The sequence below is a fragment of the Manis javanica genome, chromosome 14 (genome assembly GCF_040802235.1).
Source record: "Manis javanica isolate MJ-LG chromosome 14, MJ_LKY, whole genome shotgun sequence".
NCBI classification, from domain to species: Eukaryota; Metazoa; Chordata; class Mammalia; order Pholidota; family Manidae; genus Manis; species Manis javanica.
Window position 1 is genome coordinate 55,509,446 of NC_133169.1, and position 6,465 is coordinate 55,515,910.

General features: G+C 34.6%; 1 pseudogene; it reads right to left on the reverse strand.

Annotated features, from left to right (window-relative positions):
• Positions 1-4,373: 4,373 nt before the first annotated feature.
• On the reverse strand, positions 4,374-5,311 carry LOC140846031 (olfactory receptor 2T27-like; annotated as a pseudogene).
• Between the last annotated feature and the right edge of the window lie 1,154 nt (positions 5,312-6,465).

Consider the following 6,465-nt stretch of genomic DNA (forward strand, 5'->3'; position numbering starts at 1 on the left):
TGTTAGTACACTATTAAATACATGAATTATTAAGATAATTAAAGGTAGAAAGAAACACAATAGTAGTGGAGGACTGCAATATCCCCACTTACAGCAATGGATAGATCATCCATTCAGAATCACAGTAAGGGGTTAGTTGACTTAAACTAGTCTTTAGACCAAATGGACCCAAAAGACATACACAGAATGTTCCAACCAATTGCAACGGAATAAAATCATTCTTCTCAATTAAACATGGAACATTCTCCAGGATAGATTGTATTTAAAGTCTTAACCATTTTTAGAAGATTGATATCATATAAAGTTTCTGTTCTGTTAACAATGGTATAAAAATATGCATAATAGAAAGATAACTGGAAAATTTACATATGTGGAAATTAAACACTGTACTGATGAACAACCAGAGAGTCAAAGAAGGAAACAAAAAAATAAATCAAAAAGCATATTGAGAAAAATGAAAATGGAAAAATAAATACGTCAATATATATGAGATGCAGCAAAAGCTTCTAAGAATCAAATTGGAAGCTCTAAAACCTACATTCCAAAGGCAAAAGATGTTAAATGAACTGTACACTTCAAGGGTCTAGGAAAAGAACAGTAAATCCAAGTTACTAGAAGGAACATGCTAAAAATGTTGCAACAGAAATAAAATGAAGAATAGGAAAGTGATAGAACTATCAATGAAGCTTGGTTTTTTTTAAAAATATAAACTTGACAAACCTTTAGGTAGACATCCATGAAAAAGAGGACTCAAATAAACAAGATTGTGAATAGGAGACATTATAGTTTATTACACAAAAAAGGATCATTATAAAAATATGAAAAATCATTTGAAAACTTGATAACCTAGAAGAAAAGGATAAATTCATAGAAACATCCACTATTCCAGGACTAAATCATGAATAAATAGAAAAGATCAAAAGCCAAAAAAAAGTGAGGGAACTGATGTAGTAATCAAAACTTCCCAGCAAATAAAACCAGGAATGAGACATTCTTATTTGTGAATTCTACCAAAAGTTGAAAGAATTAATGCCAATTTTTCTCAAACTCATCCAAAGAATAGTATGGAGGGAACAGTATCAAACTTAATGTTCTAACCAATATCAGGTAATAACACTATAAGAATATAAAATTACAGATCAGTATCTTGAGGAAAATAGATATAAAAATTGTCAAAAAACACTAGAAAACTGAATTCAATAGCATATTAACATGATTACACATCATAATCAATTGAGATTTACCATTGGGATTCAAGAATGTGCAACATAAATTAGTGAATGTGATAAGCCATGTTATTAAAGTGGAAGATAAAAGTGAGATGAACATCTCAAAAGATGCAAAAGAGGCATTTGATGAAATCAACATCCCTCCCTGATAAATATTCTCAACAAATGAGTGTAGGGTGGATGTACCTCCATGTAATAAAGGTCTCCTATGATGAGATCACAGCTACAGGGCATTCAACAAAGAGGAGCTGATAGCTCTTCCGCTAAGATCAGGAACAAGTCAGGGGGGTTCACATCATTTACATTAAATATACTATCAGAACTATTGACCACGGACTTAGCAATAAAGAAATGGAAAGTATCCAAATGAGAAAGAAGGAATTTAAATAATTGCAGTTTGCAGATGGCAATACCTTACATATAAAAAACTCTGATTCCACACAAAAGCTGTTAGAACTAATAAATTCAGCCATGTTGTAGAATACAAAAATAACATGTAAGACTCAGTTGCATTTCTCTTACCAGCATCAAACAATTGTGGAAAAAGTCTAAAAAATGATTCCATTTACAACACTGTAATAGAGAGTAAAGTCATCAGGAACAAACTGAACCACTGAGTAAAAGAACTGAGCACTGAAAATTAGGATGTATTGGTGAAAGGACTTGTTGAAGACAGAAATAAAAGGAGGTATCCCAAGCTTATAGGCTGGAAGAATAAATTGTTATAGTGACTTAATTTAAAGACCTAATTTAGGAATGAATTTTTTAAATGCCTGTATGACCTAAAGTGATACACAAATTCAATGCAGTTTCTATGAAAATACCAATGACATTTTTATAGGAATTTTTTTTAAATCCTGAAATTAGTATACAACCTCAAAAGTCTGGGGACATCTAAAGCAATTTACACAAGAGTAACAAGCTGAAGGCACTGTATTGCTGAATTCAAATAAATGGTGAGCTTAAATGAAAGTATGTGCCATGGGCTACTTCTGTGATCACTAGTCTGTTCCATTGTTTGTGTCTGTTTTTAAACTAGATTCAAGTGTTTTGATTTCAGTATAGTTTTGTAATACAATTTGAGTTCACTAACCAAGATACAGAAAGAACCTAAGTGTCTAACAATGGATAGCAGGATAAAGAAATTATACATACACACACACACACACACACACACACACACATACACACACATACACACAGGAAATTTTATCTATAAAAAAGAAGGAAATCTTGATAGTTGCAAAACATTGGTTAACCTGGCAGGTGTCAAGCTATGTGAAATAAGCCAGACACAGAAGTAAATACTACATGATGTTGGTTACATGCAGAACCTAAGAATGTCTAACTTACAGAACCAGAGAACAGAATGGCATTTTCCAAGGGTGGGGGTTGGGTAGGGGACATGTTGGTCAAAGGGTAAAAAGTTTAAATATCAAGATGAGTAAGTTCTGGGGCTAATATAGAGCAGGGGGACTATAATGAGTAATACTGTATCACAAACTTGAAATTTTCTGATAGAGTGTCTCAGTGGTTTTCATCATAAAAACACAAAATAATCATAACTATGTAAGATGATGGAAGTGTTCCACTAGCTTGAATTTGATAATCATTTTATAATATATATGTAAATCAATCGACATTGTGCACCATGAAAATGTACAATATTTTGTCAATTTTATCTCAATAAAAGCTGGGGAAAACAAAAAAATGCATATGGGCGGTAGATGATACTAGGGTAGAAGATCAACAAATTTAGACATCAAGAAATTAATTATATAGTATTGTACAGCAGGAGACTCTCAGATGCTGAGAAGTGACTGGTGGTGACCATGTGGGAAAGGTTGGGGTGCGTGGGTCAAACAGGTGAAGGGGATAAAGAGGTACAAAATCTCAACAATATAAATTAGTCAAGGGTGAGGATTTACTAATGTGTGTAACTGTTGAATGCCCATATTGTATATTTGAACAAATATAATATTGTATGTCAACTATACTTCAATAAAAAAGAAGGAAATTAAATGAAATTAATCCTTAAATATATATTATCAGTCATTTTCCTTCTAGTGCTTGGACTACAAAAATAATTAGCATTTGCATCATGATCACCTGCAGGGACTAATAAGTGATAAGTTCATGAAAACCATCTGTAAATGGATTAAATAAATTTTTCATGAGGTGTCTCCTGAGTGTAAGCTATGGTGAAGTGTTAGCTGCAATATATCCAAATATGAACCATGTTCTGGAAATTATATTTACAGGTATGGAGTAGAAGAAAATATGTCACTTGGATACAGAAATCAGGACATTCTGAGAAAATAACTCAAGTAATTAGACCTAATGCAATGCAGAGGGAATGATAATAAGGAATTGACACATTGTGATAATAGCTATAGTTGGTGATAAGTGTATTTTTGACAAAATAGTAAAGTACAAGCAAATTTTTACAGAATGGGTGAAATGAGGAAGCAATAATATATTGGACATTTCAAAAGCAAATATTAGACACAAGAAGAGATAGCAGTGCCAATGCAGTAAAATTAATGTTTATGTTGAAAAGCATTTATAGTGTGTAGAAACATCTTCATTAATAATGTTTTATAATTAAAATGTCAAATATTGAGTTGCAAAGATAATATCAAAATAGATGAAGCAATTATTTTAAAATATGTTAAGCAAAAATATTTCAGTCAATTTATATTTAAAACATATTAAGGATATCAACTCATTTTGATTAAATCATTTCAGAAAATGAGAGCAAGGTCATCTTATGAAATTATTTAAATTTTGGAAAAACTGTATACATGAAAATATTCATTATTACATCATTTAAAATGGGGGTTTTATAATACACTTAAATTCTTAATGAAAATTAATTAGGGATGTCATGATTCCTCTCTTTGAATATCTGTATTTTGAAAAATTGAACAAATATAATTAATAAGAATAAAAATCCATTCTATGTACTCCATGAATAAACATGATCACTATTATGTTATATTTGAGTACAAACAGATAAATGATGAAGAGGAGAAAAAAAGATTCTATTATATTTTATCTTCAGGTAGAAAATATTATTTTTTCTGCTCTAGTTTTGAAAACATGCTTTACCTGTTGTGGATTTACACTGGAAACGTGATCACTTCATGTTCCACCTTTCCCCAGCACCCTCCGGAGGGCTCGGGTGACATCGCTGTTCCGCAGGCTGTAGATGAGGGGGTTGCGCGTGGGCGTGAGGATGGTGTAGAAGGCTGAGAGCACTTCATGCCGCTTAGGGCAGTGGTAGGACTTGGGCAGAAAGTACCTGATGATACTAGCCCCGTAGAACAGAGACACCACAATCATGTGGGAAGAGCAAGTAGCCAAAGCCTTCCGGAGCCCCAGGCTTGATCCCATGCCCAGGACAGTGAACAGTATGCGTCCATAGGAGGCCAGAATGGCTGAGAATGGAGAAAGGAAAAAAATTAAACCGCTGACAAAAATACCTTTTTCATATTGGGAAGTGTCAGTATACAGACTAACTTTAATAGGGCTGGGATCTCACAAAAGAAATGATGGATTTGCCTAGAGGCACAGTAAGGGAGAGTTAGGGTGTAGACCACGTGGTTGGAGGCATTGAGCAGTGAGCCCAGCCAGGACGTGAGCACCCGGAGTGTGCAGACATTGGGGCGAATGCGGATGGGGTAGTGCAGTGGGTGGCAGATGGCCACATAGCCGTCGTAAGCCATGACGGCCAGCAGCAGGCACTCTGACCCCATCAGGGTCGTGAAGAGGAACATCTGAATGCTACACCCAAAGAAGGAGATGCAACGGTCCCCAGAGAGAAAGTCCAGGGCCATTTTGGGGACAAACGTAGACATGTACAGGAGGTCCATGAGGGAGAGCTGGCCGAGCAGGAAGTACGTGGGACTGTGGAGATGAGGGTGAGCCCTAATGAGGGTGATCATTGTGGTGCTGCCCAGCAGGGCCGCCAGGAGCTCCAGCAGGGAGAGGGCAAAGAAGGTCCGGGGGGCGGAGGGGCCTTGAAGCAGATCCGAGAGGAGGAAGTCACGCCCTGAGGTCTGGTTGTTCTGCCAGGCCATCTCTCGCTCCTAGTTTGAAACTTTGGAGGTAATATTAAAAGCATTCTGTTTACAGTCTAAGATTACTCTCAGATGAAATCCTGCATACCTTTCCAATATATCGTCAATTTTTTTCTCTAGACTTTAACTTTTATTTTAGTAAATAAATGAATTTGCCTTTTACCGGACATCTCAAAACCATCCAAAAGATGACATTTGCCATAAAGTAGAGTTTAAAATAGTGTTTCTTCAAGTTTCCTAGAAATTGAAATTCTCAAGCAGTTACATTAAAATTCTACTTTGTAAATAATCTCTAAACCAAGAAACATACATTAATTAATCAAATCTCTCAGTTAATTTCTGTATCAGTAATTACCAATGTTTATGAATAAATTCTATGGGCAAGTATGGAAAAAGCTGGCAAAAAATTCAGAGTCCCAATAAATGTATCTACGTCATCATTAGATCTCTAACATAGAGTCCAGTTACTTCTAGAATTCTGACATGAAATCCTGAATGTGAAATAAAAAGCAAAGTTTAGTAAAGGAAAATAATTTTCCCCTCTAAGGAGCTAATTTAAAAATACTAGAATTATTAAATGATAACCTTTGAAGCTTGCTAACTTAATTTGTGCTTTAATTGATCCAATCAAATTAGTAAACTGAGTGGTGGGAAGGAATGTGAAGTCTAGTTGCTTACATACCTCTTCTTTCATGTGGCTACTAACTGAATGTCCAAATGAGGGGGCTCTTATTGTGTGGCAAGCAGGCATAAAGAGGTTCAGGGTAGAGATCAGATTACACAGTAGGAGGGTATTTTTAATGTTTGAGCTAAAATCTGAATTACTCTCAAACTGATTGTGGCTCGGCAGCAATGTTATTGCTGAAAAAGCCACAAGGATTTTTTTTCCTTTCCTTTTAGGCCTTGTTCCAGTGTCATCTTAAAGTAACGTGTGATAAGGATATCAGGATTCTGATACAGGATAGTAGAAAGCACCCTTTTATAAGATTGGTTTTGGACATCATTTATGTCATGGATATAAAATACTGGTATTTTTCTTAATTTTCAAGCTATCTTTTCTTTCAGAGGTGATGCATAATAATGAAAGTTAATACATTTTATATAATCAGGAGACTTATTTTGTGAAAATTATATTATTTAATAATGTTAAAATA